Genomic DNA, 11344 nt, shown 5'->3' on the forward strand with positions numbered 1-11344 from the left:
TCGTACTTCGGTCTCTGCCATCGAATGCGGTACCACAGAGTGTGACGTTGACCAATCAAGAGTCATTGAAGCTGTAGTGTGCTCTGGGCTGTTGGTAAATTCAGAGCGTAGTCAGATTGTCCGTTCGTAAATGTATGGCACAACTGTAACTTTTATAGAAGAAAATAGACTGAGATAAAAACTCGGTGCCAACCAAGACCGATAGCAGGGATAGGGTAGCAATTTCAGCAACACTATGGCTCTATAGTTACTCCTCAATAAGTTTCTTTATGTAGACAAAAAGTCTGAATGCACATTGGGTAAACCTACAATACAAAATATTGCATGTTGAGTCCGTGCACAATAATATGGTCCAGTAAGGAATTATTCCCCATCTTAATGTAGCTTTATGTGTTTTTGGTGGAATTTCAGCAAATTATCAAACGCCGTATACACGGGCGAATGGAATGCTGGGTAAAGTTGTACCCAGCACCACTACTTTCTGATTTTTTCGCAGAGAAAATATGCTTCATTCCGCTGTTAAACTACAGCATTGATATCTGGAATGACACGTTTGAAATTACAAGTCAAAAAGCTGCTAACCAAATAGAACATTTTCTTCGTCTAACTTTCGCCAAAACAGCATTTACGCATGCGCAGACAACAGACGTCAACAGTTCCAGTTCAGGGTCGTCACTAGTTACCACAAACACAACGTTATAAACCCCGCCTATTTCTACAATTTCTCTTCTTAAAATGTCATTTTAAACCTAACAATAACCTTAAACACACTGCTAAGCATAACACTAACCTTAAATTAAGACCAAAACCAAATTTTTGTTTTCATGAACAGAATAAGTTAGAAGAAAAACATAAAGAAATGGAGTTGCTTATTCAAGAAAGATCAAGTGTAATATATTAACAACATAAAGCGAACTGGATGAAATATTGGAAAAAATGCCCCAAATTCTTTTTTAATCTTCAACATAGAAATGCTACCAAAAATAATATACAGAAACTTGTTACAAATGACAGTGTCATCGATGATTCACCAAACAATATTTTGAGAGGAAGCAAAGTACTTTAAGCTTATGTTTTCAATTCAGTCTAGTCCATCTCTACTAACTCAAGTTAATTGTGAAGATTTTTTTTCTATTAGTAGTGTGAAATGAACAGCTGTACAGAAAGACTTGTGTTTAACTGTTCAACTCGATTACAGAGGATGCATTTCTAGATGTAATTAAAGCCTTTAAGTCCAGCAAAACTCCAAGGCTGGATGGCATACCATTTGAGGTATATCAAATATTTTTAGATGTACTCAAAGGTCCATTATTAACATGTTTTAACCACTCCTATAAAAATGGAGAACCCTTACACTTCAGTGTTGTGATTCCAAAATTCTAGCAAAATGTATAGCACTTAGAATTAAAAAGGTGTTGTCGAATATTATTCATCCTAATCAGATTTTTTACATGGGAGATACATTGGAGATAATATAAGACTATAACTGAAAACAATAGAACCAGGCCTGCTATTCATAGGCCTTTGATAAAGTCCAACTAGAATTTATATATAAATGCATGGACTATTTTAATTTAGGAGAATCTCTTATACAATGGGTTAAAGTTACAGTATGTATAGTAACCCCAGGTGTAAAATAGTAAATAATGTCTACATCTCAGAAAGTATTAAACTGTAAAGAGGAGTAAAACAAGTTTGTCCACTATCAGCATATCTATTTATTATGGCCATGGAAATGTTAGCTAGTAAAATCAGATCCAACAATAAATCCGCAATATTGATATCTGCATCGAGAGCATCCTGACCGGTTGCATCACCACCGGGTATGGCAACTGCTCGGCATCTGACCGTAAGGCGCTACAGAGGGTAATGCGTACGGCCCAGTGCATCACTGGGGCTAAGCTTCCTGCCATCCAGGACCTATATAATAGGCGTGTCAGAGGAAAGCCCATAAAATTGTCAGAGACTCCAGTCACCCAAATTATAGACTGTTTTCTCTGCTACCGCACGGCAAGCGGTACCAGAGTGCAAAGTCTAGGACCAAAAGGCTCCTCAACAGCTTCTACCCCCAAGCCATTGGACTGCTGAACAATTCATAAAAATCGCACCGGACAATTTACATTGATACTGTCGCAAAGCTAACTAAAAAGCAGCATTCCCCCAAGAGAGGATGGATTTCACTTCAGCAGTGATAAATTCATGAACTTCTTTGAGGAAAAGATCATGATCATTAGAAAGCAAATTACGGACTCCTCTTTAAATCTTCGTATTCCTCAGTTGTCCTGAGTCTGCACAACTCTGCTAGGATCAAGGGAGACACTTAAGTGTTTTAGTACTATATCTCTTGACACAATGATGAAAATACTAATGACCTCTAAACCTTCAAGCTGCATACTGGACACTATTCCAACTAAACTACTGAAAGAGCTGCTTCCTGTGCTTGGCCCTTCTATGTTGAACATAATAAATGGCTCTCTATCCACCGGATGTGTACCAAACTCACTAAAAGTGGCAGTAAAAAAGCCTCTCTTGAAAAAGCCAAACCTTGACCCAGAAAATATAAAAAACTATCGGCCTATATCGAATCTCCCATTCCTCTCAAAAAATTTTGAAAAAGCTGTTGCGCAGCAACTCACTGCCTTCCTGAAGACAATGTATACGAAACGCTTCAGTCTGGTTTTAGACCCATCATAGCACTGATACTGCACTTGTGAAGGTGGTAAATGACCTTTTAATGGCGTCAGACCGAGGCTCTGCATCTGTCCTCGTGCTCCTAGACCTTAGTGCTGCTTTTGATACCATCGATCACCACATTCTTTTGGAGAGATTGGAAACCCTAATTGATCAACAAGGACAAGTTCTGGCCTGGTTTAGATCTTATCTGTCGGACAGATATCAGTTTGTCTCTGTGGATGGTTTGTCCTCTGACAAATCAACTGTAAATTTCGGTGTTCCTTAAGGTTCCGTTTTAGGACCACTATTGTTTTCACTATATATTTTACCTCTTGGGGAAGTCATTCGAAAACACAATGTTAACTTTCACTGCTATGTGGATGACACAAGGCTGTACATTTCGATGAAACATGGTGAAGCCCCAAAATTGCCCTCGCTGGAAGCCTGTGTTTCAGACATAAGGAATTGGATGGCTGCAAATGTTCTACTTTTAAATTCGGACAAAACAGAGATGCTAGTTCTAGGTCCCAAGAAACAAAGAGATCTTCTGTTGAATCTGACAATTAATCTTGATGGTTGTACAGTCGTCTCAAATAAAATTGTGAAGGACCTCAGCGTTACTCTGGACCCTGATCTCTCTTTTGACGAACATATCAAGACTGTTTGAAGGACAGCTTTTTTCCATCTACGTAACGTGGCAAAAATCTGACATTTTCTGTCCTAAAATGATGCAGAAAAATTAATCCATGCTTTTGTCACTTCTAGGTTAGACTACTGCAATGCTCTACTTTCCGGCTACCTGGATAAAGCACTAAATAAACTTCGGTTAGTGCTAAATACGGCTGCTTGAATCCTGACTAGAACCCCCAAATTTTATCATATTACTCCAGTGCTAGCCTCCCTACACTGGCTTACTGCTAACCTACAAAGCATTTCATCGGCTTGCTCCTACCTATCTTTCCGATTTGGTCCTGCCGTACATACCTACACGTACGCTATGGTCACAAGACGCAGGCCTCCTAATTGTCCCTACAATTTCTAAGCAAACAGCTGGAGGCAGGGCTTTCTGTTATAGAGCTCCATTTTTATGGAATGATCTGCCTACCCATGTGAGACACGCAGACTCGGTCTCAACCTTTAAGTCTTTATTGAAGACTCATCTCTTCAGTAGGTCCTATGATTGAGTGTAGTCTGGCCCAGGAGTGTGAAGGTGAACGGAAAGGCACTGGGGCAACGAACCGCCCCTGCTGTCTCTGCCTGGCCGGTTCCCCTCTCTCCACTGGGATTCTCTGCCTCTAACCCTATTACAGGGGCTGAGTCACTGGCTTACTGGTGCTCTTCCATGCCGTCCCTAGGAGGGGTGCGTCACTTGAGTTGGTTGAGTCACTGACGTGGTCTTCCTGTCTGGGTTGACGCCCTGTTCTGGCCATGTTCTGTTATAATCTCCACCCGGCACAGCCAGAAGAGGACTGGCCACCCCTCATAGCTTGGTCCCTCTCTAGGTTTCTTCCTAGGTTTTGGCCTTTCTAGGGAGTTTTTCCTAGCCACCGTGCTTCTACACCTGCATTGCTTGCTGTTTGGGGTTTTAGGCTGGGTTTCTGTACAGCATTTTGAGATATCAGCAGATGTAATTGATGACAGAAAGCTTGGCCACAGTGATGTACTGGCACGTACGCACTACCCTCTGTAGCGCATTACGGTCGGATGCCGAGCAGTTGCCATACCAGGCGGTGATGCAACCGGTCAGGATGCTCTCGGTGGTGCACCATTTTTATTTTTATTTTATTTTTTATTTCACCTTTATTTAACCAGGTAGGCTAGTTGAGAACAAGTTCTCATTTGCAACTGCGACCTGGCCAAGATAAAGCGTAGCAATTTGACACATACAACAACACAGAGTTTCACATGGAATAAACAACCATACAGTAGAACAAAAGAAAACAAAAAAAGTCTATATACAGTGAGTGCAAATGAGGTAAGTTAAGGCAATAAATAGGCCATGGTGGCGAAGTAACTATAATATAGCAATTAAACACTGGAATGGTAGATGTGCAGAAGATGAATGTGCAAGTAGCGATACTGGGGTGCAAAGGAGCAAGATAAATAAATAAATACAGTATGGGGATGAGGTAGGTAGATAGATGGGCTGTTTACAGATGGGCTATGTACAGGTGCAGTGATCTGTGAGCTGCTCTGACAGCTGGTGCTTAAAGCTAGTGAGCTAGATATGAGTCTCCAGCTTCAGAGATTTTTGCAGTTCGTTCCAGTCATTGGCAGCAGAGAACTGGAAGGAAAGACGACCAAAGGAGGAATTGGCTTTGGGGGTGACCAGTGAGATATACCTGCTGGAGCGCGTGCTACGAGTGGGAGCTGCTATGGTGACCAGTGAGCTGAGATAAGGCGAGGCTTTACCTAGCAGAGACTTGTAGATAACCTGTAGCCAGTGGGTTTGGCGACATGTATGAAGCGAGGGCCAACCAACGAGAGCGTACAGGTCGCAATGGTGGGTAGTGTATGGGGCTTTGGTGACAAAACAGATGGCACTGTGATAGACTGCATCCAGTTTGTTGAGTAGAGTGTTGGAGGCTATTTTATAGATGACATCACCGAAGTCGAGGATCGGTAGGATGGTCAGTTTTACCCTGGGTGTGTTTAGCAGCATGAGTGAAGGATTCTTTGTTGCGATATAGGAAGCCGATTCTAGATATAATTTTGGATTGGAGATGCTTAATGTGAGTCTGGAAGGAGAGTTTACAGTCTAACCAGACACCCAGGTATTTGTAGTTGTCCACGTATTCTAAGTCAGAGCCGTCCAGAGTAGTGATGCTGGACGGACGAGCAGGTGCGGGCAGTGATCGATTGAATAGCATGCATTTCGTTTTACCTGCGTTTAAGAGCAGTTGGGGGCCACGGAAGGAGAGTTGTATGGCATTGAAGCTCATCTGGAGGTTAGTTAACACAGTGTCCAAAGAGGGGCCAGAAGTATACAGAATGGTGTCGTCTGCGTAGAGGTGGATCAGAGAATCACCAGCAGCAAGAGTACCATCATTGATGTATACAGAGAAGAGAGTCGGCCCGAGAATTGAGCCCTGTGGCACACCCATAGAGACTGCCAGAGGTCCGGACAACAGGCCCTCCGATTTGACACACTGAACTCTATCAGAGAAGTAGTTGGTAAACCAGGCGAGGCAATCATTTGAGAAACCAAGGCTTTCGAGCTTGCCAATAAGAATGTGGTGATTGACAGAGTCGAAAGTTTTGGCCAGGTCGATGAATACGACTGCACAGTAATGTCTCTTATCGATGGCGGTAATGATGTCGTTTAGGACCTTGAGCGTGGCTGAGGTGCACCCATGACCAGCTCTGAAACCAGATTGCATAGCGGAGAAGGTACGGTGGGATTCGAAATGGTCGGTAATCTGTTTGTTAACTTGGCTTTCGAAGACCTTAGAAAGACAGGGTAGGATAGATATAGGTCTGTAGCAGTTTGGGTCTAGAGTGTCACCCCCTTTGAAGAGGGGGATGACCGCGGCAGCTTTCCAATCTTTGGGAATCTCAGACGATACGAAAGAGAGGTTGAACAGGCTAGTAATAGGGGTTGCAACAATTTCAGCAGATCATTTTAGAAAGAGAGGGTCCAGATTTTGCAGCTCTTTCAGAACATCAGCTATCTGGATTTGGGTGAAGGAGAAATGGTGGGGGCTTTGGCAGGTTTTTGTGGAGGGTGCTGGGCAGTTGACTGGGGTAGGGGTAGCTAGGTGGAAAGCATGGCCAGCCGTAGAGAAATGCTTATTGAAATTCTCAATTATAGTGGATTTATCAGTGGTAACAGTGTTTCCTAGCCTCAGAGCAGTGGGCAGCTGGGAGGAGGTGCTCTTATTCTCCATGGACTTTACAGTGTCCCAGAACTTTTTTGAGTTAGTACTACAGGAGGCAAATTTCTGTTTGAAAAAGCTAGCCTTAGCTTTTCTAACTGCCTGTGTATATTTGTTCGTAACGTCCCTGAAAAGTTGCATATCACGGGGGCTATTCGATGCTAATGCAGAACGCCGCAGGATGTTTTTGTGCTGATCAAGGGCAGACAGGTCTGGAGTGAAACAAGGGCTACATCTATTCCTAGTTCTACATTTTTTGAGTGGGGCATGCTTATTTAAGGTGGTGAGGAAGGCACTTTTAAAGAATAGCCAGGCATCATCTACTGATGGGATGAGTTCAATGTCATTCCAGGATACCGCGGCCAAGTCGCTTAGAAAGGCCTGCTCAGAGAAGTGTTTTAGGGAGCGTTTGACAGTGATGAGGGGTGGTCGTTTGGTCGCAGGCCCATTACGGATGCAGGCAATGAGGTAGTGATTGCTGAGATCTTGATTGAAAACAGCAGAGGTGTATTTGGAGGGCGAGTTATTTAGGATGACATCTATGAGGGTGCCCGTGTTTATGGTTTTGGGGTTGTACCTGGTAGGTTCATTGATCATTTGTCTGAGATTGAGGGCATCAAGCTTAGATTGTAGGATGGCTGGGGTGTTAAGCATGTCCCAGTTTAGGTCACCTAGTAGCACGAGCTCAGAAGATAGATGGGGGGCAATCAATTCACATATGGTATTGAGGGCACAGCTGGGGGCAGAGGGAGGTCTATAGCAAGCGGCAACAGTGAGAGACATGTTTCTGGAAAGGTGCATTTTAGAAGTAGAAGCTCGAATTGTTTGGGTACAGACTTGGATAGCCTGTAGAGTTCTGTATTACTATCTTTACAGTAGATTGCAACACCGTCCCTTTTGGCAGTTCTATCTTGGCGGAAAATGTTATAGTTAGCGATGGAGATTTCAGGGTTTTTGGTGGTTTTCCTAAGCCAGGATTCAGACACGGCTAAGACATCCCGGTTGGCAGAGTGTGCTAAAGTAGTGAGTAAAACAAACTTAGGGAGTAGTCTTCTAATGTTAACATGCATGAAACCAAGGCTTTTACGGTTACAGAAGTCAACAAATGACAGCACCTGGGGAGTGGCAGTGGAGCTAGGCACTGCAGGACCTGGATTAACCTCCACATCACCAGAGGAACAGAGTAGGATAAGGGTACGGCTAAAGGTTATACAAACTGGCCGTCTAGCACGTTTGGAACAGAGAGTAAAAGGAGCAGGTTTCTGGGCACGATAGCATAGATTCAAGGCATAGTGTACAGACAAAGGTAAGGTAGGATGTGAGTACATTGGAGGTAACCCTAGGCATTGAGTAATGATGAGAGAGATATAGTCTCTAGAGACGTTTAAACCAGGTGATGTCATCGCATATGTAGGAGGTGGAACAACATGGTTGGTTAAGGCCTTTTGAGTAGGGCTAGAGGCTCTACAGTGAAATAAGACAGTAATCACTAACCAGGACAGTAATGGACGAGGCATATTGATATTAGAGAGAGGCATGCGTAGCCAGGTGAACATATGGGTCCATATGGGTCCAGTGACTGGGGACACGGCGATTCAGACAGTTAGCAGTCCGATGCTAACAAGCTAACAGTTAGTAGGCCGGGGCTGGCAAGCTAGCAGTTAGCAGACCGGGGCTAGCAAGTTAGCCTTTGTGGGACGTCGCGATGGGGGTATGTCTGTTTTTGCCTCTTCGTGCGGTGACGTCGATAGACCAGTCGTGGAATTAGTTGGGTTCCAAGTAGCTCTAGATAGCTAGCAGGCCGGTTAGCAGAATGGGCCTTCGGCGGACGTCACGCATGAGGGGCCTGTTAGACTCCTCGGGCAGATTATGTCGGTATTCCAGTCGTAGAGGATCGGCGGGTTTCCGTGCCCCGTACCGGCAGTAGAAGGGATATTGTAGCCCAGGAGTGGGCTTCGGTGGTAGCACCTGTAGAACTTTTTTAGAATCTGGGGACCCATGCCAAATCTTTTCAGTCTCCTGAGGCGGAAAAGGTGTTGTTGTGCTCTCTTCATGACTGTCTTGGTGTGTTTGGACCATTCTTGTTTGTTGGTGATGTGGGTACGGCTAAAAACGTGAAACTCTCGACTCGCTCCACTACAGCCCCGTCAATGTTAATATGGCCTGTTTGGCCCTCCTTTTCCTGTTGTCCACGATCAGCTCCTTTGTCTTTCTCACATTGAGGGAGAGGTTGTTGTCCTGGCACCACACCTCCAGGTCTTTGACCTCCTCCCTGTAGGCTGTCTCATCATCGTCGGTGATCAGGCCTACCACTGTTGTGTCATTGGCAAACTTGATGATGGTGTTGGAGTCGTACCTGGCCATGCACTCATGAGTGAATAGGGAGTACAGGAGGCGTAGCATCCACATCATCTGACCACTTCCGTATTGAGCGAGTTACTGGTATTTCCTGCTTTAGTTTTTGCTTGCAAGCAGGAATCAGGAGGATAGACTTATGGTCAGATTTTCCAAATGAAGGGCGAGGGAGAGCTTTGTATGCGTCTCTGTGTGTTGAGTAAATGTGGTCCAGAGTTTTTTTCCCTCTGGTTACACGTGTGACATGCTGGTAGAAATGAGGTAACTCAGATTTCAGTTTGCCTGCATTAAAGTCCCCAGGCCACTAGGAGTGCCGCTTCTGGATGAGCATTTTCTTGTTTGCTTATGGTCTTATACAGCTTGTTGAGTGCGGTCTTAGTGCCAGCTTCGTTCTTTGGTGGTAAATAGATGGCTACAAATAATATAGATGAGAACTCTCTTGGTAGATTGTGTGGTCTGCAGCTTATCATAATGTACTCTTCCTCAGGCAAGCAATACCTCGAGACTTCTTTAATATTAGACATCGCGCACCACCTGTTATTGACAAATAGACACACACCCCCTGCCCCCGTCTTACCAGACGTAGCTGTTCTGTCCTGCCGATGCACGGAAAACCCTGCCAGCTCTATATTATCCATGTCGTCGTTCAGCCACGACTCTGTTAACATGAGATATTACAGTTTTTAATGTCCCGTTGGTAGGACAATCTTGAACGGAGATCATCCAGTTTGTTTTCCAATACAATGTTATGGATATGGGGGATGCAAACATCCCAGATCTGCATATTTTGCTGCAAAGATAAATAATCATTAGATCACTTGTTTTGGTATTGCCCATATGTAGTTTGTTTTTGGTCGCAGGTTCAGGAATGGCTGTAAAATCGCAACATTTACTTAAAGCTATCTTTGCAAATAGCACTGCCGGGTGACTTGAAAAGCCATGGTCAGTCGAACAATAATATAATAGTACTTTTAATAAAGGTGTTCATCTTTAATTTAGAATCTGTGGAAACTATAAGAATAGAAAGGTTCAGAACTTTTGTGAAACATCACAGCACGGTGAAAAATATATGGCAAGTATAAGTCAAGACTGGATGGTTTTTAGAGATATATAGGAGGGGTTAAGGGTAGCTGAAGGCTGGGATAAAAAAATCATAAAATGTGGATTGAAGAGTGTAGAGAAATAGTGAAGTGTAGGAACAGGGCTTTCAGAATGTTGAAAAGGACCCATAATTACCAGCACCTGATTCAGTATAAACAAGCAGTAGTAAGAACAATCATTAGGACAGTTAAGAGAGAGTATGGGTGCCGGTTCTGTGGAAACATAGGCAGAACCACTTCTGGTGGAAAGGTACTGTATAGGGGATGATTAAGAGGATGAGTGGGGTCAGAATAGATTGGGATCTCCCTGTGCTGAAAAGTGGGGAGATTGTTGCAGTGAGAGATATGTGGAAAAGGCAGAGATGTTAGCCCAGGCATTTGTGGAGGTGCACAGCTCAAATGATCTGACAGAAGAGTGGGAGAGAGAGGGTCAGAGGAGAACATCCGAGGGTCCTGGATCAGAGAGCGAAAGTGGGGGATACATTGAATGGCCCTTTTACGTTGGCTGAGATGAAGAGAGCATTAGCTAAAGCTGGGGTAACATCTCCTGGGATGGATGGGATGTGTTACATCATGATGGCTCATCTCAGTGACACTGCAATGGGGAAAGTATTGGGCCTTTACGATAAGGTGGGGCAGGAAGGGAAACTGCTTGGAAGTTGGAGGCAGGCGGTAGTGGTGCCAATATGGAAACCAGGGAAAGACCCTAAATGTCCTTCAAGCTGTAGGCCGATAGCGTTGACATCTCATGTATATAAACTTAGGGAAAGAATGATAACGGAAAGGCTGACATACTTTCTGGAGAGTAGAGGACTAATGTCACCAGATCAAAGTGGGTTCAGGAAAGGCAGGGGAACAATGGATCCTGTACTGTGCCTTGAGTCAGTCAAACGGAAGGCACGGGCAAATAAGGAGGTGGTGGTAGCCGTTTTCTTTGATGTAGGCTTATGATATGATGTGGAAGGAAGGCCTACTCATCAAGGTGGATAACATGGGGGTCGGAGGAAATCTCGATAAAAATCATGGATGCGTTGAGTAATGCGGCATCAGTTAGAATAACAAGAAGTGTTTTCTTTTTTTTGGTGTCTGCGGAGCAGAAGAAGTGTGCTTTGTGCCCTTTAAACAGTTATCTGAATGGAATATGTAGTTTGTGGGTCTTCAAAGCAGGGCACCTATCACGGGGGTTACCTCTGGGGTGGCGCTGGAAGTTAATGCAGATGATATAACTGAAGAACTAGATGGAGTGTTTGGGGCATGTTACTGCTAGCTATCTACCTAGCTAAGTATAGCTTTTAGCCATCACCCACGCTAGACCTTTGTTTACCACTTACTAGTTAGCTA

This window comes from Salmo salar, chromosome 01 (assembly GCF_965601325.2).
Source record: "Salmo salar chromosome 01, fSalSal1, whole genome shotgun sequence".
NCBI lineage: Eukaryota > Metazoa > Chordata > Actinopteri > Salmoniformes > Salmonidae > Salmo > Salmo salar.